The 25,309-nt window shown below is 41.5% G+C and overlaps 1 protein-coding gene across 1 annotated transcript in view; it reads left to right on the top strand.

The window, feature by feature from the left end:
* CCDC14 (coiled-coil domain containing 14) overlaps nucleotides 1-25,309 on the top strand; it is a 708,632-nt gene that overhangs the window by 658,653 nt on the left and 24,670 nt on the right. The window lies entirely within an intron of this gene.

The following is a 25,309-nucleotide window of genomic DNA, read 5'->3' as shown; positions in this document are numbered from 1 at the left end:
TCTGATGAAGCCCTACTGGGTGAAAGCGCTTACCTGCATTGGTATTTTTGGAATAAATCGTTTTGTCTACCATTTTGGATGGTATTTGAGTTATTCAGCCTTGTTTTGCTCTATTTACCTTGTGGTTTTGCTGGTTACGTTTATTGGACTGCTGTTGGGAATTGGAGCATTCACCCTCTGCGAGTTTTTGTTTTCTATTTTTTTATCTATTGCTGCTATTACTCTCAGGGGGGGCATGGCTGAGAAGGTGACAACTGACTCTGTTGAACTGTCTTATACCCCTGTGGTCAGCAAGAGCTCTGGTTTTAACTGAGAGAGATTTGTGAGCTGTGTATCTGGAGAAAAGAACCCCTTGCTGTTGTACGAGGTGGCATGTGATACCACTGCCATTCAGTTTGATCGAGGTGAGTTGCGTTCAGCAACTGAGAAGTTGGAAATGGATTTCCTTAGACTAAAGAGACTGAAAACCCAACGTCAACATTTTGAGGTTTGCATTCAACGGAAAGTGGTGCCGAGAGGACTTTGCATCCTCAAAATGCCGACGACTGGGACACAGTATCCAGAGCTATTGTATAAATGGCAACAGCTTAACATTAAGGTAAGCCTCAATTACATGAGATTGTTAAATGAGTTCTTTCTACCGGAAGAAAATGTTTTGCAAGCAGATATTAAAAGCCATTAGCAGCGTTTGTATGAACAGTTTCCTTTGCAGGCTGTTGATAGGATTATGGAGTCTCTGCTGGACAATGTTTTATTATATGAAAAGCAGTTGTTGGAACAAAAGAAATCCAAGCTAAGAAGGGAAAGTAATGATTTTCAACAGGGTCAAGTTTTTACTTGGCCCAGGACTGATTTTACCAGTAGAGTGGCAAGTACTACTGCTGATGTATCTGTTAAATCTAATGTTATACGGAATATTTCTAGTGATGTAAGTAATGATGTAGCCACTCATGTTGATAATAATGTAAGGGTTGAGGATGTTATGGAGGCCGTTCTGAGTAGCCATGAGGGCATGGTTGTCTCTGGCGGGGGGGGGGGGGGTGTTGAAACCTTTGCAGCTGTTAGCAATGTTGTTTTTTTTGCTTCTTCTGTTAATTTGAATAATGCACAAATACAGACAGCCTCTGGTTTTGGCTCACAACCTATTCCTCAACAGACTCAAGTGATTGTAAGGAGGAAAATGACTAATAGGGAATCTGTGAATACACGCATTGATTGGCCAGTGAGAGATGTTGTTAGTGGTGTTCCACATCCTTTCCCTATCAGCACAGTGCACCGGTGGGTGGACACAATCAATGACCTGGGGCAGACAGAAGAGCAAGCTGTCGGACGATTCTCAGAACCTCAATACTTTGAAAAAGATGTGGGAGACAACAGGGACGTACTTGTTTGGAATATCTTGCAACATTTGCTAACAGAGGATGAATATGATGATGATCTGTAATCCTATCTCACCTTCATTTTTACATATGGGATCGGAGCCGATCCTCTGCTTTGACTCGGCCTATTTACAAGCTGAAAGTCTTCTAGTTGGCTCGTGGCTAGGTAGATATCCCATGGTGCTCCAGTACAATCCCCAGATCTCATTTGCCTGGCTAAGTTTTTTGAATTTATTAAAAATTTTTGTATTTTCTAGTCTAATCTGTTATATCATATTTGTTTAGCATAGTTAGCATAGTTTGGTATGGTTACCTTTATAATTGCACCTTTGTGTGCAATCTTTTTGTAAATTGGCCTTTTGGCTTGCTTGTATTGGTATCCTGTGTGCTGTTGTTCGTGTTATTAATAGATTAGTATTTGTAAGCGCCTTTTGAGCTCAGGCTGTGTGTTATTAGGAATAAGTCTAAGATTTTGACGGATTTCCGCTTGCTAAATTGTTAGCGTCATTAACAGAACAAGGTTCTGTTCTGTTTCTTTCGTCATAAGTCTTTGATTAGTGGTGTTTTCAGAACACGGTTCTGTTTTCTTGTTTAATCTATTGAAAGTTTCACTGTATTCCTGTTTGTGTGTGACTTTCATACCTTTGTATCTTAACTAGGTCTGTTTTAGTTAGAAGACCTAGTTGTTTTCCGTTCTCCTCCTTGCCCGGGCTAGGGCCGTTTAAGTTAGAGGACCTAGTCCTCGTGGTGTCTTTCTCTTTCCTGCAGGGCTAGGCCTGTTTAAATTAGAGGACCTAGTCCTCTCCCTTTTTCTTCTTTCTGTGTGTGTGTGCCCATCTCTATGAGAATGTCCAAAGAAAGTAAGGCACCATAAGCTGTCTGGCTTTAAGAAATGTATTAAATGCTCACAGAAGATGTCCATCACTGATGGCCACAGTAACTGCGTTTACTGTCTAGGGGCCATCCACTTACAGGAAACCTGCTTATTTTGTCACTCTTTCAGTGCTAGGGTGTTGCAAGAACGTAAAAATAAGCTCATCCTAAAAGATCTTCTTAAACCTTCCTTTGAGGAAGATCTGGCTAACTCTTCCTCTTCTTCTAGATCTCAGGGATCTAAAAAGGAAAAGTCCTCTAAGAGGCCCTCCCCAGCACCAGCTGGTGTCTCTAAACCATCTCTTAAAATCACTAAAACGGATAAGTCCACTGCCTCATTGGCTCCATACAGCTCCGTGCCAATTGAGACCACTACTGTGATTACAGGGTCGGTTCCAAGTATTTCGGAGCCGACCTCTGAGACCATTTCACGAAGCCGGTCTATGGATCCTCTACCGGTCTCCCCTATATTGAAGTCTCCCATACTTCAGAGATCCCGCTCTCCTACTCTGTTATCCAGGTCTTCCAGGTGTTTTATTGAAAGAAGGTGTAGAGAGGGTATTGCTGAGACTGTTGAAGTCATCTGCTTTGCCTAAATTGCTGTTGGCTCCGACCCAGTTGGTTCCGGAGCCACTTGTGTCCATTCAGCCCCTTTCGATCATTCCTCCTCCAAGCCATGCTGTTCATTCGGAGCCGGAGTGTTTGGTACCACTGGTGGAACCTTCGGCTCCAGCTTCCCCTGTGGTTGTTTCGGTGACAAGTTCTGCTCCGACAGTCTCTGTGACGTCCGTAGTGTCTAGGGGCTGAAGCTCCCCAGTCGACCCCAACAGGGATGCTTGGAGCCAAACTTCTTCGGTTCCAAGTCTTCCTTTCGGTGTGTTGGCGAGGGTAAGTTCTGACCCTGTGTCTATCCCAGAGCCAACGACTCTGGAGCCAACGGCCTTCTCGGAACAGGGGAGGTCTTCAGAGCGTGAGAGGTTGGCATTCAAGATGATGATGAGTGTGCTGTCCCGATCGTCAGCTCCTACCAGAGGTACCGACACTCTACCCCCCTAAGGCACCTACTTCTGTCTCAGCTCCTGCTCCCTCCATGGACAGCAGAGATCCTCAGGAGCCACCGGCTGGTGGCCCCCACTCTTCCCAGACCTCCCCGGAATATCCTTCTGAGGAGCCCCCATGGAAGAGAACATGTAAGAGGAAGCATGTAGACTCCCAGGATGAGTCTCTGACCTCTGACACTGAACTCGAGGAGTTAGTAGGGTCCCCAAAGTTGTCCTCTGAATATGTCTCCTTCATAGCCATCCTGGAAATCCTTAAACAAAGGTGCAGCTGGCCCACTGTCACCCCTTCTGATGAGGAGTCAGTGTACCTGAAGGCTTTCGGGTCTCAACCTTCAGCCTCTTGGGTGTCTCCACCCTTCGACGAACTGATGGAGCTAGTTAGTCAAAAGGTGGGGGATACTGCTGATGCCATGGAGCCAGTCCCCAGGAGACCGAATAAGTTTCTTTCTGCCCCTCCCAGAAAAAGATTTTTTGTCCAAAGGTGTTCCCGTAGATGTCATTGTGGTGGCTGTGACCACTAAGAAGAAGCTAGCTGAGACTACTACTTCTCTTCATCCACCGAATAAGGAGTCTTGAACGATGGACAGATATGAGAAGCATATCTTTTCTTCAGTGGCATTTACCCTTAGATCGCTGAACTACCTTAATCACTTCAGGAGGCGTCAGAGAGATCTCCTTAAAGAGTTAGGAGATTCTCTACAAGGTACATGTACTGATTGAGTCCCTGATAAGGTGTCTGCCCAGTTGTCCACCTTGAACTCTATCGTCAACTCTTCCATGCAGCTTATTTCGTATGCAGCTGATGGAGCGAGTAGAGCAGCGGGTTCAGGAATTTCCCTAAGGCGTCATTCCTGGATGCGTTTGTGTAACTTTGCAGAACCGTTCAAGTCTACCTTTACCAACGCCCCTTTTGACGGTTCCTCATTGTTTGGACCCAAGGTAAAGGACACTCTTACCCGGTGCGAGCAAGAAGGAAAAACACTCTGCCGTGGGTGTACGTTTTACTGTTCCCTCTAGACCATACCCTAAGGGTCAGAGGGGCGGTAAGATGTAGTTCAAGAAGTCCCAGAGTTTTCTCCAGGATGCACAGGGTGACTCCTCCTTCAGAGGCAGATGAGGAGGAAGTGGTAGACATCACCCTAGAGGCAGGGGTGGTCTGCAAAACCAGGGAGTTTGCGATTCCTTTCGGGGCCGGCCTTACAAACGCTTCTGATGTGGGGCCCAACTGTGCTTCTCTGGGGCCGGTCGGGGTTGCATTTCTTTGTATCCAGAAGCCTGGCTGGATATCACTCAAGACAAGTGGGTACAAATAATTATTACCAGAGGTTATGTCATACCATTTTCTCTTCCACCTTTTGTTCCCAAGAGGATCCCAGATGTTCCACCCAATCACAGGGATCAGGCAGCTGTGGAGGTCAACAAGCTGCTGTCAAAAAGAGTCATCCAAACCGTCCCAACAGACCAAATAGGATCCGGAACTTACTCCAGATTCTTTTTAGTGCCAAAATGTACAGGGGACTGGAGGCCCATTCTGGACCTCAGCAGATTGAACGAATCAGTAAAGGACAAGTTCCGGATGGTGACACTGAAGTGTATCCTCCCATTGTTAGGGAAAGACAATAGATCTCCAAGATGCCTACAACCACATAAAAATGGGCAGGGCGTCGAGGAGCCATCTACTCTTCCGGCTGGGAGCCAGTCATTACCAGTTTCGTGCTCTGTCCTTTGGTCTCACCACAACCCCCAGGGCATTCACCAAGTGTATGGCGGTAGTGACAGCTCACCTGAGACGTCAAGGATTCCAGGTGTTTCCGTATCTGGACGACTGGCTCTTGACCACCCCCACAAGGCATCTACTCCTTCAAACCAGGGGTGCTACCCTTCAGTTTTGTGCCCAGCTGGGAATTTCTATAAATTGGGAAAAATCTGCCTTATTGCCCTCTCAATTAGTGATTTTTATAGGTGCAGAGATAGACACAGTAGACATGTTGCCTCGTCTTCCTGTAGAAAGGGCACAGAATATGTTTCTTCAAATTCACTGTCTTCTCCCCTTACGAAAGGTCAAAGCCAAGACTATTCTGCAGCTGCTAGGGACCATGGCTTCCACCATATTACTAGTGCCACTAGCCAGACTACACATGAGGATTCTTCAGTGTCTCCTGTCGTCCCAAAGGTCCTTTCAGCACCTACCATTATCTCATCACATTCTGCTGACAGACTCTTGCAAGAAGGATCTCCTTTAGTAGACTCTACCCAGTTAACCACGGGCACTTCATTTGTTCCTTACCAACCCGTTGCCACTGTGACCGTGGATGCCTCACAGATAGGGTGGGGGGGCATTATCTGGCAGGACTGTCCAAGGCACATCGCAAGATCACGAGGCTCACCTGCATATCAACGTTCTAGAGATGAGGGCGGTGTACCTGGCATTGCCAGCACTTCACGACCTTCTGCCTCTGGGGACTGTTGCAATACAGTCAGACAACATGTCAGTAGTATGGTATATCAACAAACAGGGTGGAACCAGATCTTACCCACTCTGTCGAGAGGCCATGCGAGTTTGGAAATGGGCAATATCTTCCCAGCGTTTTCTGGTGGCAATGCACAATCCAGGGACAACCAACGTGATAGCTGACGAGCTCAAATCAGGCGATTATGATGCTTCACAAGTGGTCTCTGAAACAGGAAACAGCGGAACAGATTTTCCACAGATGGGGACAGCCTTGCTGCGATCTCTTTGCCAGCCCAGTCAATGCCAAATGCAGCAGCTACTTCTCCCTCATTCCCCTGGGGAGTCACCGAGAGACACACTTCTTCACGATTGGCCCCTGGGTCTCCTGTATGCTTTTTCTCCCTTTCCTCTCATTCCCAAGGTTATTCAGAAAGCGAAATGGCTGGGAAGCAAACTGATCCTCATTGCTCCTTACTGACCTCGTCAGGTTTGGTTCCCCTTCCTCGGATCTCTTCTCCTAGACGATCCTTAGACTCTGTACCCACTTCCAGACCTGTTAACTCACATGTCAGGTTCACTTCACCCCTCCTTACACACCCTCAATTTGACAGCGTGGCTGCTCCAGTTCCATCCCTAGTCAGGCTTCATGACTTCTCACCCTCTGTGACTCATATCTTTGTCTTCTCATATACCTTCAACTAGGAGACTATATTCAAGTAAATGGAGAAGAGTCTCTATCTGGGCATACAAAATGAATGTTGACCCTTACACTGCCTCCATTCCAGTGGTTTTGAAATTCCTGTCTAAGCTTTTTCATGAGGGATCTGCGGCTACCACAATTGGCAGCGATTTCAAATTTTCATCTAGGCGTTCAAGATTCTAATCTTATGTCACATAGGCTGTGCAAAACTTTCCTTAAAGGTGCCACTTTAAGACCCCCCTTTCAAGAACCTGTTGCCTCATGAGATTTAAAGTTTGTGTTATCCAAATTAACCTTTCCACCCTTTGAGCCTTCTCATTCATCCCCCTTGAAATTCCTGTCTTGGAAGACTTTGTTTCTGGTGGCTATCACGTCGGCCATATGGGTGTCAGAGTTACAGGCATTGCCTGTGAAACCCCTTTACCTGATTTTTCACAAAGACAGGGTGTCCCTTCGTACTAATCCCGCCTTTGTCTCCAAGGTCTGTTCTCATGCCACCTTGAATCAATCCATAGAGCTTCCGGTGTTCAAATCATTCTAACGCAGCTGAATACAGGTTTCATCAGCTGAATGTCCATAGACAATTCCGTTTTTATTTGCACCGGACTAAGGACATCAGGAAATCAGATCAATTATTCATTTCCTTCTCTGAATCCAGGTCAAGCTTGCCAGTTTCCAAAGTAATACTCTAACTGGATTTCTAGCTGTATAGCTCATGTTTACAATTCTGAGGGTAGACCTTTACCCTTTAAAATCAAGGCTCCATTCTACCAGATCTCAGTCTACCTCTGTAGCCTTTCAAGCCAGGGTCCCACTTGATAATATTTGTGCAGCAGCAATGCAGGCTACCCCTCACACTTTTATTACTCATTACAAATTGGATTTAACCTCCAAGGGTAGAGCATCATTTGGTTCCACGGTACTCAGGAGTATTTTTCCTTGAGCCACCCAAGAATTAGGCGCTAGGGACGCTGTCCCATATGTAAAAATGAAGGTGAGATAGGACTACAGAACATAAAGAAGTTATGTACTCACCATAACGTTCCATGTTTGTAGTCCATCTCACCCTTCATTTTTACAAACCCACCCTCCTTCCCCCATCCTGGAAGTACCTGGAGACAAAAAAATATTATCTTTTTTATGGAGACCTTTTAGTAGTGGTTTCTTTTGTATATTTGTTATTATCTAGTTAGCAGCAAACAAGATCTGGGGATTGTACGGGTGCACCATGGGGATACCTACCTAGCCACGAGCCATCTAGAAGACTTCCAGCTTGTAAATAGGCAGAGTCAGAGCAGAGGATCAGCTCTGATCACATATGTAAGAATGAAGGGTGAGATGGACTACAAACCTGGAACGTTATGGTGAGTACATAACTTCTTTTTTTATCGAAGGGTTTAACCTTTATTCAGTCATGTTCCAGTGACCTCACAGAAACAGTGATAGATTTTAAACTCTTCATTAGGAATTTATCCTTGAAGGTAGAATTCAAGGATATGTCATCCACTATGGAAGATAAGAGATTAAGGAAACATAGTACTTGTATCCCTAATACACACCCCCTGGTGGCTGCTTTTGGCAGATTAATTGAGAGTGATATTTATAGATCCAGGTCCATGAGTCATGCTCGTTGTAGCAAGAGGGAGGGGCAGTCATACTTTCAAACATAGGATGGCCCTTACATGTCTTCGGCATGACAGTATGATAATCATTAGACCAGCAGATAAGGGTGAATCCTTAGTCATTAAGGATACCGAGTATTATAATGAGTCAATGAGGCATATGTTAAGTGATGAGAGGTTCTATTGTTCGATTGATTTGGCTTCAGTAGAGTTTCATATTCAGAGGATTAGACATATGTTAAGATGATTTGTATAAGAGTCATGTTATTACAGAAGAGATTTTTAAATATCTTAACTGTCAGGGTCCCCCTCATACCCATCATTCAGGGTTTGCCCAAGATCCACAGGAATGGTATATTTCCACCTATGAGGCCTATTATCACGGGTAGGGGGTGATCCACTGAAAGTTTCTCATTATACATTGAGAAGTTCCTACGACCAGTTGATGCCAATCAGTATATTTTGAGGGACACCAAACAGTTTTTGTTAGATATGTATACTTCTATGAAACAGGTACCTAGTGATCTTGAGTTTACACTTGTGACTATGGATGTCCAGTCCCTTTTTACTGTCATTCTTAATAGAGAGGACATTGAGAGGGTACATGAATATTTACAACAGAGCACTGATTTTACAAATTCATTTGTAGATCTGTTGTCCCTATTTTTGGAGGTAGTACTAGAGAACAATGTGTTCAGCTTTGGTACACAGTGCTATGTACAGCGAGATGGCATAGCTATGGGCACTTTGTGTGCCAATAGCTATGCCAATTTCTTCATGGCGGCATGGGAAAAATATTTTTTATTTAAGTTGATTGATTTTTACGACATATGTTGTTTTTTATAGGCGTTTTGTAGATGATTTGTTTTTTATTTGGAAAGGCATGCAGGAAGATTTAGTGGTGTTTTTTGACCAGGTTAATGATTCTTTTGATTATTTGAAGTTCAGTTTTGAGTTTTCCTGTAATTGGATTTCGTTCTTAGATGTATACATAGAAAGGTTGGGCAATCGGATGTTGAAAGCAGGTGTTTATAGGAAGTCATGCCATCGCAATGCACTTTTACATAGACACAGTATGCACCCTGGTTATGTATTCAGGAATGTGATTAAGGGTCAAGCCATGAGGGTATCTCGCTATAACCCCTGTGATGCTGGTTTGCATAGTGAGTTGGATGACCCACGCTAGAGATTTGGTGCCAGAGCCTATAATATGGGAGAGATTATGGGAGAGATTGAAAGTGGGATTAATGGACTTACCAACCTTAGGGATATAGCAGCTCCCTACTTTCCTGATTTGTTGGAGACTGGTAGTTCAATAGGGGATTTGGATAGGTTAGATGTGGTTAGGGTTCCCCTATTTTCAACCCAAGATGTGGGATCCATTAAAGATAGCATCAGGAAACATTGGGAGGCTCTGACAGTAGACCCTGATATTAGGGAGATTGTTGGAGATGTTCTACACTTTGTATATAAGAATAAGCCAAATTTAAAGAGGCTATTTTGTCATCCTAGGAAAAGTTTTGGGTCTGAACATCATGGAATAATGGGTACTTTTCCCTGTAACCAGTGTAGTTTCTGTGACTTCATAGATACTGGAGGTGCTTTTGTGCATCCATTGAGTAATTACAAGTTTTAATTTTGAGTAGTTGCCAATTGTATGTCTGAACATGTGGTCTACCTTTCATATTGTGTGGTCTGTAGGATGTACTATGTGGGTAAGACAAATAGAAAGTTCAGGGACAGGATTTGTGAAAACCTCTACCAGATTATGATTAAATCCACAGTTAATGCACTTTAAAGGCATGTTTTAGATACTGATGAGACCCATGGGTTCAAGTTCATGGTGATAGAGGTGATGTATCCTAACCCTCATGGAGGTGACGTTAGGAACTATACAGAGACCCGGGAAACTAGGTGGATTGTTAGGCTCAGGGCAGATCAATACCGTGGGCTTAATGATAAGGTGCCTCTCAAACCCATTTTAAAATCTAGAGGACTAAGGACTTGATAAATCTGAATGCATTTTATTGTTATATATTTTTTATTATCTTATGTATTGCTTTCATTTTGTATGTATGTTTCTACGATCCTGTTTCTTTAAAGGCCAATTAATCATTGTGCTCCCACAGTTTTATCAATTTGAGGAGATATAAATGTCTGTTGGTTTTAATGTTTTTATGGTCTGAAGAAGCCCTATTGCATGAAAGCGCTTACCTGCATTGCTATTTTGGAATAAATCATTTTGTATACAGTTTTGGATGGTATTTGAGTCCTTCATCCTTGTTTTGCTCCATTACCTTGTGGTTTTGCTGGTTACTTTAAGAACAGTAATTTACAATCTTGAGAAAATAAAACAAAAACATCTGCAGCTTAAATAATTATAACAAATTAGACATAACATTAAAACATTGGTTGAGAATCGATACGAAGTATATGACAATCATTTAATACTGAGAGAAATTTTCGACAATTTGTAGAGAAAGTAAAGGTAAGTTAGTTTAATACAAATAAGAATTGCAGTATGAAGTGAGAAAAAAACAGGCTTATGGAATGTGTAGAGAGAAAGTCAGGGAAGAGAATTAGATAGCAGTAAGGAAGTAAATGAAGAAGGGGTAGAGCAAGGTGGTATAAGGAATAAAAAGAAACTTGTTCACATTTAGGGATATAGTTTATCCTGGATTTGAGCAAGAACAGAGCCAGAGTTTAGCTAGGAAGTCTTTCAGAGTAATTTTGAAAGATGGGAGGGGGGGTATAGACCTGATGGATACAGGTAAGGAGTTTGCAGGCCTTAGCAATCTTGTATGAGTACATACAATGCCCAGTAGATTTGGCCGTTTGGGAACATAGTTGTATAGAATGGTTTTAGTGCTGAACAGGCAGATGGATGCTGGATAATGTTACAGGTGGTTAAGAAGCTGTGTATATGTTAGTTGATGTAATAGTTCTCACCAATTTAGACTTTTCCATGCTATACAGTGGTGAGTTCTAAAAGGGATATGTGCTGCAATTTAGCAACTTTTGTTACAGCATTGTTCAAATTTTAATTTTTGTGAAGCCTGGAGGTCAGTAAGGATGGGGGGTACCATAAAGAAAAGTGGGGAGGAGATAAGTAGTGGCAAGTGTGGTTTTAGTTGTGTCAGTAAAAGTGTTTGGCTCTGTAAGGCATCCCTAGTTTTTGATGAGTTTCTTATGTAATTTTGTATATGCAGGTCGAACGTAAGATTATCACCTACTATCACCCTTAATAGTTTGCTATGAGAAGTGATTTCAGTGGTTGCATTATCAAGAAAGAAGACTTAAATTTTGTTTTTTTCATGAGAGAGGGATTTGGGGGAAAAAGTAGTAGTTTAGTCTTTTTTTGGGATGAGTTGTGAGTTAGGAAACCATGTTTCAGTGGCTGTTAAAGCATCCTGAGTAATGTTTTGGAGAGGTGTACCATGTTGTCAGATGTGCAAATGATTGTGGAATTATCTGTGCATTATATTAAGGTGGCCTGTTGTGTGGAAGTATAGAGCGTGTTGGTGAAGATGTTAGAAGACAGAACCAAGAATAGAGTCTTGTGACACACTGGTGGTGATTGGGAGGCAAGGAAAGCGAATGGAATGCCATTTTATTGACTGAAGCCTTTTTGATAGCTAGCTTTTGAACCACCAGGATTGGCTGAGAAAGACCAAGTGAGGACATTTGAATTAGACATTTGCTGTGACAAACTGTGTCAAAGGCTTTAGACAAACCTAGAAATAAAGAAGAGACTAATTTGCTATTTTCTGTAGCTTTATTGGGAGTATCTATACAGGTTAGAAGGGCAGTGGTAGGACTGTGGGAGAGACTGAAGTCATGTTTAGGGGATAAAAACTCTTCATGCAAGAGATAGTCTAGCAGTTGTTTTTGAATACATTTTTTCAAGTATTTTTACTAAGGGGGTTATGATTTCTTTAAGTCTAAAGTTATTAATGTCTGTTGAATTTCCTCCTTTGTGCAGAGGGATAATGTGTGACTTTTTCCAGAGAAAGGGAATGTGGGATTCCTGGATTGACCTATTTATAAGGATTGAGACAGGATGGGCAGTGCTATTGGCTGCTATTTTTAGGTACTTGCTTGGAAAGTCATCAACTGAAGAAGAGCATGGCTTAAGAGCAGTTTTATATAGGATGTGGCACAGGTTTGAAATTCTAAGTGGATGTGGTGATATGTGGCTGCTGGGCAGGGTTGAGATTAGATGTTGAGGAATCCTTGGTTAGAGATGCTATACTATCAATAAAATGAGAGCTGAACTGTATTGCAGTTTTGAGCGGCGAGTTATTGAGGAAGGGGTTTGGGTTGAATTTTTGGCCGGCATGTAAGATTTCTTTAATGAATGCCTAAATCTTTTTAGGATTGTGTTTATACTATAACTTTCAGAACAATACTAGTTTTTTTTCTGTTCATTTATTTGTTTTTAGCACAATTGCGAAGCATTCTGACGTTTTCAAGATATTAATTTTTTTTGTATTTTGCCCTTCTTTCCATGCTTTCTACTCTTTTTGGATAGCCAAATTTCATTATTTGTTTTCAGTCTGCTCCTTCTAGGAGGGGCAAGGCTATTTAGAAACGTTGTATTGAATTTAATTACCACATCGTCTAAGGGGAGGATTTTTAGGAAGTTCCGGTTAATAGATGATAGTGTAATAATGAACATTTCTAGGTTAAAAGTGGAAAGGTTACATGTTGTTTTGTAAATATGCTGTTTGAGTGGATGTGTTAGATGTCTAGTCAGAACAAGTAGGGCGTTCATCATTTTGAGGGTCTGACATTGTATTTGTTAGGTCTGATACTAGGATCCAGTCTAATAGAGAATTTGATTTCTTGCTGTAATGTGTGGGGCTATTAATTAGTTGTGAGAAACCATGTAAGTTCATGCTAGATGTACGGCAGTTAAGAGTTATGTCCAACCAACTGACATTCTCATCACCTAGTAAATTTTTTTCTTTTGGAAATGTTATGGATATCCAGCGTACGATATCTTCCAGTAGTCTCACCAGGAGGGATATAAAGGACTGTAATACGTATTTGTTTATAATTGTTTATTTTGAGGAAAGCAATAAGAAGCTCTGCTGAATTGAATTTTGGTGTTGGTTTGCTGTAAGGGGGAATGTGGTAGGTATTGGGAAATATTAAAGCAATACCACCACCTTTCCTCTTTATACGGTCATTATGGACGATATTTTAACCAGGAGGTATAACTTCATAGTCATTCATGCTGGGTGTAAGCCAAGTTTCAGTTACAGCAAAAACATCAGGCTTATGTTGGGTAATCCATTCATGTAGTTCATCAGTTTTATTTTCTATACTTCTAACATTTATTGCAGCAAAAATTAGATTACCAGGGTTGGGTATTGTCTGTTGCTGGGTTACAGAAGTGTGTGGGAGAGTGTTATCTTTGTGTTCATTGTGACAGGTGGGGCCAGGATTAGAGTATATACCTCCTCCTAGAAGGAATTTAGTACATTGGAGAATTATGCATACTTTTTGAAGAGGATTCTTTCACTTAATTTTGTTTTGGTTTGAGTTGAAGTGCAATTAATCAGCCTATACTTGGAATAAAGATGAGGGGCAATATTAAATAGGTTTGATGCAATGTATGGAAAGTGTAAAGAAGAAGTATGGATAGATGGCTGGGCAGAGCTGGAGAGATGCTGTGGTAAATTATTGAGTTGTGGTAGGATGAAAGATGGCACAGTAGGAGGAGAAGAATAGAGGATAAGCTGAAGAGTAACATAATTAACTGCAGGAATCTATTTTTTATTGTTGCCCAGTAGTGGGGAAGTAGCAAAGAAAAAGGAAACAAGAAGTTGCATGACAGTAGGAAATTTAGTAATGGTGGATTCTTAAAGCTGGAAGAGGATAGGTAAGGAGAGAAGTAGGTTGTCCTGGTATCTTCTCTGGAATGTACGGAATATAGGAGTATTAAAGGTTACAGTATAACAATGTAGTCAAAATAAGAAGAAATAAGGGTTTATTTGGGAAAAGAATAAGATACAGTGTGGAATAGATAGGTGCTATTAGGGAGGGTTGAGATTATAAATATAGCGCAAAGTAGTATAGGAGGGAGAAAGGTAGTTCTGAATGGGGCTAAAAATTAAACAAAGATAGGGAAGTAGAAAACGAGAAACAGAAAAAATAAGGTCATTAGGGGATGGTTTTGGAATAAGAGTCAGAAGTGAAATGTATATGTAGAAATTATAATATTAGAGTAAGAGTGGGTGGGTGGAAATGTGGGATAGGTGAACAAAGCAAAGCCGAATGTAGTGAGCTTCCCGTCCTCAGGTCAATTTATAACTGAGATCAATCAGTTTATAGCCAGAGTAAAATAACTGGTATATGCAGTACTGTCTACTGGTCAAGCAAATGGGGGCAGTGGCCAACTTAATAAGAGGTCCTTAGAGTGCATGGACTATTTCACAGAGAGTGTCAGTCAGAGAGCAGGCATATATTTAACTTATTAAAGTTAATACACAGCAAGGTTATTCATTGTAGCAGTGCTTAACATTAAACACTGACAAAACTCAGTAAACGTGTAGGTGTAGAGCTTTGTGGCAGAGCTCCTGCAATATCGAGGTCAGATGTAGTTGACCGCAGGCTCTAAAATGAATGAAAGAAAGAAAAAACTCTACTAAGCTGTAAAATCATATTGAGGCACTAAAGTTACTACTACTTCTACAAAAAGAGGTCGAGGAAGAACCACAGTAAGTCAGAGCAAAAGAATAAAGAGGAAATATAACAGGAGAGTGATGGTAAAAAAATGTATGCATGTAAGCTTAAAGTAGTTTTAGCAGGAAGTATACTGATAGAGAACCACAATAATGCAGTGTAAATATACAGCTGTATTGAGCAAATTATCAGAACATGGCACTACACTTGTGTCTTTCGGCTTATCCCGGTTAGGGGTCGCCACAGCGGAACTCCGGTCCGCTAATGTTTGGTAGTGGATTTTTACGTGCTGAGTTACCAGCTCTGATGCACAACCTTCAACAAAGGCACGCCCATTCACGTATGCCTCCACACAGAAGACGCTCTAGCTGAGAATCGAATGGGACGTCTTGCTGTGAGGTGACAATGCTACTGCAGCACCACTACCATGGGAACATGGCACTACATTGATAAGCACAATATAACACCATCACTTAGAAAACATTCATGGGGATTAACCATTACATCAAAATAGAGTGATATATATATTAGAACACCAGCAACTCGCATTATGTATATATGTGTGAAAAGGAAACATGTTCAGCATACATAAAGTTTATCCAGTCTGAATGAAAGTGTTATTAATATAATGCACTACCAAAGTATTTTCACTGTTTTACACAGTCTTAGAACTACTGGAAATGTAGTAACATGTGACACATACCTGCTCTATGAAGGAAGATGGCGACTGCGTGTAAGAGGAGACAGCACTGAGGGGATATTTAGCAATCCATCCTACTACAGTGATAATCCCACTCTCAGGTCAGTTTAGAACGGAGATCAATCAGTTTATAACCAGAACAAAGCAATTAACAAAGAGATGCAAGTAAACCAGGATGTCTGTCATTATTTCCTCAGACTAAATAACTAGCATATGCTGTATAGTCTGCTGGGCAAGCAAAAGGATCAGTTGCCATCTTAGTATGATGTCTTTATAGTGCACTGACCATTTCACAGAGACATTCAATCATAGAGCAGGCATGTACTTAACTGATTAAAGTTAATATGCAGCTAGATACTTCATGATAAAAATCCTTACATTAAACGCTAACAAAATTCTCAGTAAACTTGTAGGTGTAGGGTTTTGTGGCAGAGCTCCTGAAATTTTGAGGCCAGATATAGTGACCGCAGTCTTCACAGTAAACTTGTAGGTGTAGGGCTTTGTGACAGAGCTTCTTCAATATAGAGGTCAGATGTAGTGACCGCAGTCTTCTCAGTAAACTTGTAGGTGTAGGACCTTGTAACAGCTTCTTCAATATTGAGGTCAGATGTAGTGACAGCAGGCTCTCTCTGGTCTGTGAAGACAGATACATTCTGTGCTACATATTTAGTTAATTTTAATAGCTATAAAAGAGTTAGAACACAAATTAAAATAAGTAAATTATTTAAATCTCTATCCTTAACTAGAAAAACAAAATACTATATCCTCTGCCTTCTTTTATGAACTTTTTTGTAACCGTAATTCATAACATTCAGGTTTATACACTTTTGTCTTCTGTTTCTTAACATGGTTTTCATTGCTTTGCATATTTTCCTGCTAGGAACAGTGCTTGTCTTGTACCTAAGAATATAAATATATATATATATATATATATATATAGATATAGATATATATATATATATATATATATATATATATATATATATATATATATATATAGAGAGAGATATAGATATATAGATAGATATAGATATATAGATAGATATAGATATAGATAGATATAGATATAGATAGATATATAGATAGATGTAGATATATTATATATAGATATATGTATATATTTGTGTGTGTGTGTGTAGATATATATATATATATATATATATATATATATATATATATATATATATATATATATATACACAGATATATATATGTATGTGTGTGTGTGTGATATATATATATATATATATATATATATATATATATATATATATATATATATATATGTATATGTATATATATATATATATAGATTCACTTCAGAACATCAAATGCCATAATGTTGAAATTCAAAACACTGAGACCAAAATCTTGAAAGTGCAATACACTGAAACCTGAAAACATTGAGATATTTAAGTAACAGGGGGATGTGGGGGGTGCAAGGTGTCTTGCCCCCCTGCCTATAAGTTTAATATAGTTTGTTTTTTATTTGTTTCTGTATGTTGTTGGGGTGGAATTTAGTAAATGTTGGTTTCTTGTGTTTTTTCAATGTTGTAGGATTCTACCCTCACCATTGGCCATGGTGACCACGGACGCTTCTCTGATTGGGTGGGGGAGGGGGGACATTTTCAGGGAAGAACAGCCCAAGGCACATGGACAGAACAAGAGGCACATCTGCATGTCAATGTCCTGGAGATGAGAGCGGTACTCTTGGTGTTGCAGTACTTTCAAGACTCTTTCCCTCTGGGGACAATTGTGATTCAGATGGACATGTCGGTGGTCTGGTACTTAAGGAGGAACCAGGTCCTATCCCCTTTGCCGAGAGGCCCTAAGAGTGTGGCAGTGTGCTACATCCACCCAGCGCTTTCTTATAGCAACAAACATCCCGGGGAAATCCAACGTGATTGCAGACAAACTGAGCAGGGCAATTTTGTTACCTCAAGAGTGGTCCCTCAAAAAAGAAATAGCAGAAAGAATATTCTGCAAATGGGGCCAGCCTTGATGTGATCTTTTTGCATCCCCCATGAACACAAAATGCAAAACTACTTTGCCCTGATTCCACCTCCGGGAGATTCTCCAAGGGACACACGAGTACATGATTGGCCTCCTGGTCTCCTTTATGCATTTCCACCAATTCCCCTGATACCCAAAGTATTACTGAAAGCCAAAGCCGTGGGAAGGATCATCATTCTAATAGCCCTTCATTGGCCTCATCAGATTTGGTTCCCCTTCCTTCGACCTCATCTGTTGGAGGAGCCTTGGATTCTGGACCCAGTTCCGGACCTTCTGATGCACTTGTCGGGGGCTCTTCATCCCTCCCTTCAGTCCCTAAAATTGGCAGCTTGGCTGCTCCAGGTTCCATAACCTCTCAAATGAAACGCAACATATCTTCTCATAAATTCTCTATTAGGAAGTTGTACCTCAGCAAATGGAAGAGGTTTTCCATATGGGCTCAAAGAATAACGTTGACCCTTACCAAGCCTCTATTTCCTCCATTTTAGAATTTTTGACTATGCTTTTCAACAAATTATTCAAAAAAAATTCATTTGCAGCTTGCCGCCATCTCTAATTTTCATCTTGGTACTGAAGGCTTTAACATAATGTCACACAAGCTATCCAAAGCATTTCTCAAGGGGACTTTTTACCTTAGACCACCAGTTAAAATCCCCTTATACCCCCTGGAACCTAAACGTATGCTCTCACACATTGTTCTCCCACCTTTTGAGCCAGCTTCTTCATGCAATTTGAAATTTTTGTCTTGGAAGACTATCTTTTTAGTGGCCATCACGTCTGCTCAAAGAGTCTCAAAACTACAAGCCTTGTCCATAAAACCCCTGTATTTGGTTTTTCATGCTGACAGAGTTTCACTGCGAACAAATCCTTCATTCTTACCTAAAGTTTGCACTGAAGCCAACCTTAACCAAATTATAGATTTACCAGTGTTCTTCCCTAAACACACCAACAATTTGGAGTATATTCTGCACAAACTTGATGTTCACAGACAGCTCAGATTTTACCTAGATAGAACCAAAGAATTCAGAAGATCTGAACAACTTTTTGTTTCATTTTCAGATTCCAGAAAAGGTATGCCTGTGGCAAAAACAACCCTATCAAAATGGTTATCTGATTGCATCACTTTCACTTACTCAGCTGCCAATTTACCTCAACAACAAAAAATTAAGGCTCATTCTACCAGAGCTGTGTCAACGTCTTCTGCTTTTTCAGCTAGGCTACCATTAGACAATATTTGTGCAACAGCCACTTGGTCAAAGCCTCATACCCTTATCACTCATTATAAAGTCGATAGGGCCTTCAGGGACCGGGCCTCCTTTGGTTCTACTGTCCTGAGAAACATACTCCCATGAGCCACCTAAGGAAAGATGGTGCTTGGGATGCTACCCATCTGTAAGAATGAACGGCGAGATAGAACAACTTCACATAAAGAAGTTATGTACTCACCATAACGTTCCATGTGAGTTGTTCATCTCGCCTTCATTCTTACTTCCCACCCGACTACCCCCTCCAGGTTTTTTCGAGGACCTAGATTCATGTTTTATCATGGTTGCTTTGTCTTTACTATAGTATTTATCTTATAAAGTGACAGAATGGCATATGGTATTACTAGAGGCAGCAAACAAGATCTGAAGTAACTCAAGGTGCATCATGGGGATAGGGTCATGGCCTCGAGCTGTCTGAAGACCGTGAGCTTTGTAGTTGGCTGACTTGGAGCCGAGGATCGTCTCCGAACCCATCTGTAAGAATGAATTCAAAGTGAATAATTCACATGGAACATTATGGTGAGTACATAACTTCTTTATATATATGTGCATACATATACATGCACATATTTGTGTGTGTATACCTGTGAAGGTATATATCTGAAAAAGAAAAAAAAATACACACACACACACACACACACACACACACACACACACACACACACACACACACTGTCTCTCTCTCTCAGACACCACACACACACACACACACACACACACACACACACACACACACACAGCTCATGCCTAGGAAGATAGTTCAGTGTTATGAGACTTTTGTACATAGTCAGCTTTGCAGTGCGCTTCAGGTCTTCTCAGTGGAGTACTCCTGTTCCCTCATTTTCAGGCTGAAGAAAATTTGCTGCATAGTGGCTTTGATGTACCTATTGAGGTAATTAAGTTTATGTCTTCTTCCCTGAAACTAAACAATTTTGCATGTAGTAAGCTAATTGGCTGGAGTGCCTTCGGTGTGGAGTCTGCATGTCCTCCCCGCGGTGGAGTGGCCTCCGAAAGACATGCGTGAATGGGCGTCCCTTCACTGAAGGTTGGGCATCGGGCTGGCATCTCGGCACCATAAAAAATCTACTGCCAATCATTAGCGGACTGAAGTTCCACTGTGGCGACCTCTAACCGGGAAAAGCTGAAAAGACAAACAAGCTAATTTTATTGCATCTAAAGATCAACTTGCCCAGTGTTTTTTTTTTTGCTTTGTTTTGTTTTTTAGGGTTGAGAATAAGTTACTGTTGTGACATTTGTTTCAAGTTTAACAAGGTTACTAGATTAAGACAATTAAAGGAACTTCTTCAGGTCAAACAGTGAAATGCTTAAAATCTTCTAAAACATGGGATTGTGTTCTCTTTGTATAGATAATGGGTGAACTTGAGTGGCCAAGGCCAGCTCACTCATCCTTAGGAGGGAAGGAGTGTTCTAGGCCAGTGCATTGGTGACATGTTGTAGTGGCTGGGTGACTCAACCAGCTGTAGTATTCTCCCTACTGACCTGGGGAACAGAAAGTGGACTGCTCTGAGGGGCCAGTATGGTGGCCAGTACCTACCCACCTGATTCTTTCCATTGGTTGAATTGAATGGCCAGTAGAACTTCTGGGTCTCTTGGTCATCAAGGAGTGCCTAGTTCTGTCCTGGCAAAAAAATATATATATATATCTAATTGGGTGTAGGTAATGGAGTCAATTTGCAGGATCTAGAGAAGATATGAGGGAGAAAAAAAAAATCTGAAACACATTAATACAAGAAAGGCTGCAAACCATCAGAGTCAAGTTACTGACTGGAGATGTAGTGATTGTAGACAGAGAAAGAAAACTTTTAAAAAAGCCTGTAAAGCTAGAAGAATCTATGGAGGCAGTTTCAGAAACAAGTTATTTACTACCTTGACAGATGAGTGTAGCCCCACTTTAACCGTTTCCTTAATGGGAATCTTTAAGCTGGTCACAAAGGTATCCATGGAGCAGTCTTCAATGTAGTTGTTTCAGACGTTAAAAATAAAAGCAACAGCAACATAAGCATCTTCAACAGAGCCATCTCAAATCACATTGTGAGTGCATGAGATGGCATGTCCTGGAGTTGCTATGAAACGTCATGTCTTCCTTAGTGGAAATTCAAAACATTATAAAATAATGTCAAAAAACATAAGCTAACCCCTGTACAAAACAATGCAGCATGGTAAAACACAGTTTTGCAGGGCGTGCTGCTCCCTCCTCCATGGAAACTCCGCTGTTGCACCACTGATCTGTCTATATGCTACCATTGTGGTTATTCAGTCTTGGAGATAAAAAGTGTGAAAAAGCAGAAAAATCAACTGTCTTCATTTCTCTCAGTCATGCATAGCTGTCAAAACATTAGCAAACCTGCAGCAAACCAGACCTCATTCTATTAAAAATGTCTACATCATATAAATTCAATTAAGAAGCATCTTGACATGTGACTAAGGAAAACACAGTGTATGATTCTGGATAGACTTGAAGAAGGCATTGCTACAGAGGTGTTCTCACTTGCAGAACCTTCTACAGATAGTTCTGTGATTTGTTTACCTGTTAATAGAAATTATTTGCCTTTGAATATTTTAAAGTTGCAGAAAGAATTGCTACACAAGAGTGGGGATTTATTTGAATCCCCCTCACCAGGATTATTATTATTCTTTTGGCTTTTCCCAGTTAGGGGTCACCACAGCGATCACCTTGTCCACTCATGATTGGCAGTGGAGTTTTACGGTGTCCAGTTGCCAGCCCGGCGCCCAGCCTTCCATAGAAGGCACACACACACGCATGCACTCATGCCTAGGGCCAATTTAGAGTGTCCAGTCGAACTACAGCATGTCTTTAGGATGTGGGAGGAAACTGAAGCACCTGGAGGAAACCCACGTGACCACAGGGAGGGCATGCAGACTGCACACAGAAGGCACCCCAGAAGTATGGCTCTTAATTGTCTCTGATGGAGGCCCTTATGGGTAAAAGTAAAATGAAAGGAAACTATATCTTTACCATGTGATGCAGAGGAAGGTTTGTGTGATAGTGAATCTATACCATACCTGGATTCTGACCTTGAGGATTCATCTTTGCCATTATCTGGCTTCTCCCAGAAGATATCACCTTTAATGAGACACTCAACTGTACAAGAATATATTTGGGGTGGCCAACATATAGGACCTGTTTTCCTGTAGAAAAATGTACAGGATTATGCACCTCCTACAGTTAATATGGACTTTTCCTCCTCCTCTGTTTTGGACAGACGAGGATGATATGTAGGCTATCAGCCACCAGCACCCAAAAGAGAAGATGGACTATATTCGTCATAAAAAGAGGGAGCTGCACAGTAAAAATGGATGTCCTTACATTCATTCCTTCAGTATTCTTAACATATGGGATTCCTTGCCGTGGAAGACCGACTTCTGGCTAGTCTACCAAAGACTCCTTTTGCTTTAAAGGTACTCTGAACGTCACCCAAATGCTCCTTGTGCGGGGCATGAAGGTGATGCTCAGGCCTATCGTAGTCAGAACTTCTTTACCGCCAGTCTGAATGTATTTTTTCACGTAGGTCTGTTTACCTGCAACTGTTTTCTGCCAGTTGAACACATTTTCGTTCTCCGGTGACTACATACTCCTGTTTGCTGACTTTTTTGCAATTGCATATAAGTGCCCCATTGGGGGTTTTGTTTTTTCTTGTCTTGTTTTATGTTCCATGGGGTTAATGTCACCCAGGAGGGGTAAATGCCAGTGTAAGAGACCTAGTCCCCATAAAAAACACCATGATGTCTTTTTTTTTGTCTTGGAGCTTCTCATGGCCATACGTCTTGTTCAGTTTGTCAAGCATTCGTCCCGAAGCCCCTTCGCAGTAGACTTTCTTCCCTTTCCTTGTATCTTAAGCACCAGCGTCTTAAGCTTCTCGCTAAAGATATAGTGGAAGGAATCTCTCACCCCAAGGGTCAGTCGTTAGGGAAGAAGGTGAAAAAGGTATGACAGGAATCTTCCGCTGTCCAGCCTCTGCCAGGTGTTTCTCCTGAGGTCATTACAAACCCGGAGGCTCGCTCGGCTGTGCTGTCAGATTTCTCTGCCACAACCATGTTGTAGGTTGGTGAGAATCAGGCTAGCAGCACGTCTGAAGAGGCTTTACAGGCGTCTGTCTCAGAAGTTCAGGCGGAAGCGCTGTTGATTTTTTTGCCTAAGGGAGTTCCTCCGTTTTTAATTGGGGAAGAAGTTCCTACTACAGTTCTTGACTGTTGTCCTGGGTCTAAGCCTTCTCAATTTTTGGGATGGGACATCCACTTAAAATAGAAACAAAAACTTAAACATGTTTCTTCTGCTCCTAGGGATCCACAAAGTGACTGGCAGGCCTTTACTCTTGGGTTTAGGCTGTTTACTGCTTTATTGACCTTAAAAGCCTCCTCAAGGGGTTTCAGTTCCTGCTCCTCCTTGGTACTCTACTCCCCTAAAAGGCCTAGAGGACAAGATTCTTTTGAGGATAAGTCAGATTCTGGTGACAAATCCCTGACTTGTACTCAAATTCCTTCTTTGGATTGTGGGTCAGAGAAGGGGGGATTTATTAGTCGATGTTCCATTTGAGGAAATTTCCTTTGGAGAGACACTCTAGGATGATGGATTTTTTTTTTAAAGTGGAATTGTGCTGAGGTCTCGTATTCATAAGAGGTACTATGAGTTGCTGCGGTTGGAATCTCCTAAACCTGCGGCTATCCCTCCTGTTTTGGCTGCTTTGCTGGATGCTTTTTCCAATGCCTCTCATATACTTGATTCTCTGCCCCCTGCTCCCAAGAAACCTGACAGGTTTTATAGGGTGCCTGAGGACTTCCTCTCAAGTCGTTCGTCATTATATTAAATGTAGTTATGATGGGGCAGATGCCTCTTCTAATGCTTGCTGTTAATGGTTCAGTGATGAGGAGGTATTCTTGGCTTACGCGTCAACCACTGCCTGATGATGTTAAGGCTAAAGGGGTTCCTATCATGTAGTTGAACTTTTACAAGTTCAAACCACATATGGTCGAAAGCATACCTTCGAATTTGTAAAAGTTTGAGTGTTTGAATGGAAATTTCCATAAGCAGAAGTTTCAATTCACTATAATGTGGTGCGATCTCAGAGTTGGTATATTTAAGTAGCGGGAGGGGTGAGGGGCTTGCCCCCCCCCTGCTTACAACACTTTATTATTTTGTCCATTGTTTTTTTTATTTATTTTTTTTACGTAGTCAGAGTTCTGTAACTTCAAACATAATGGTTGATCATTAGGTGTTCGGAGTTATGGAACTTCGACTATCTGATACAGGCTCAGGCTAAGGTGATGGATGCTCCTTTGGATTCTAATCTTTTGTTTAGGGAAGCTGCTGCCAGTTTAAGTCCCTTTAGGGTAAGAGTAAGGCCTTAGAGGAGCTTAAACATGTGTTTGTTTCTCCTGTGCCTAAGTTTAGAGAAACTATCTTGCTATAAGCCTGCTGTTGTTCGTAGGCAATCCTGCCCTGCTATTGAAGATAAGAAGAGTGGCAAATAGGCTTCTTCTACAAAGGCTCCTCAATTTTCAGGGACACCAAAGCCTTGTTTTCCAGACACACCAAGTGCTGCATGACTGTCTTTCTCTTCATCTTTCTCTTTCTCCTCCTGTTTGGCTTCAAATCACTCAGGATTCCTGGGTTCTGTCAATCATTCATCAGTGGTACTTCATGATGTGGAAATTCCATCCTCCTTTTATGGACATTCTTCAGCCTCCTCTATAACATCTTCCCTTTTTCCCAGAGGTTCTTCAAAATCTCTTGACTCAGGCTACTATTCAGGAGGTGCCTCTCTCCCAGAGGGAGAAGAGTTCTACTCCAGACTGTTTTTAGTGCCCAGGAAAGAGGGCACTTGGAAACCTGTTCTAGACCTCTCTCATCTAAACACTTTTCTAAAAAGTGCCTTCATTTCAGATGTTGTCCCTTCTTTGCTTCTTGGCATTTTCAGTTGTCTGCTTTGCCCTTTCTACTTCCTGAAGGGTGTTCACTAAATGCCTTGCTCCTGTGATTGCTTTTTGCAGGCTTCAAGGGATCCAAATATTTCCTTACATGGACGATATGTTGATTCAGGTGTCCTCTCCAGAGATCCTTTTGCAAAAATCTTCATTTTGCCGTTTCCCTTCGTCAGAGTCTGGGGTTCACTATAAATTTCAAAAAGTCTTCTTTGACTCCTTCTCAGGATCATATTTTTCTGGGTTACAGGATTCAAACGGTGCCAATGTTGGCTTCTCTGCCCCCTCCAAAGGCCTTCACTGTCATTTCTTTCACACTCTTCCTTCTATGGCTTCCATACTGCCAGGGAGTTTCTGAGAGCTCTGGGTTTCAATGCATCCACTATTCCGATGCTTCCTTTGGCCAAACTTCACATAAGAAAGTTTCAATGGTTTCTGAAGTCAGTGTGGCTTTAACATGCACATCCTCTACACTTTGTAGCTCCTCTTGTTCCTTGTCTTAGACAGGAACATTACAGGTTGATTCAACAGTTATCTGAATCTAGGGATCCCTTGCCATCCCCCCTCTTCCCGCTCAGAAATTGTTCACAAAT

Source organism: Protopterus annectens, chromosome 6.part0 (genome assembly GCF_019279795.1).
Source record: "Protopterus annectens isolate FY-2018-M chromosome 6.part0, PAN1.0, whole genome shotgun sequence".
Lineage (NCBI taxonomy): Eukaryota > Metazoa > Chordata > Ceratodontiformes > Protopteridae > Protopterus > Protopterus annectens.
Note: the sequence above shows the minus strand (reverse complement) of the source record. Positions and strands in the feature narration are given on the sequence as shown.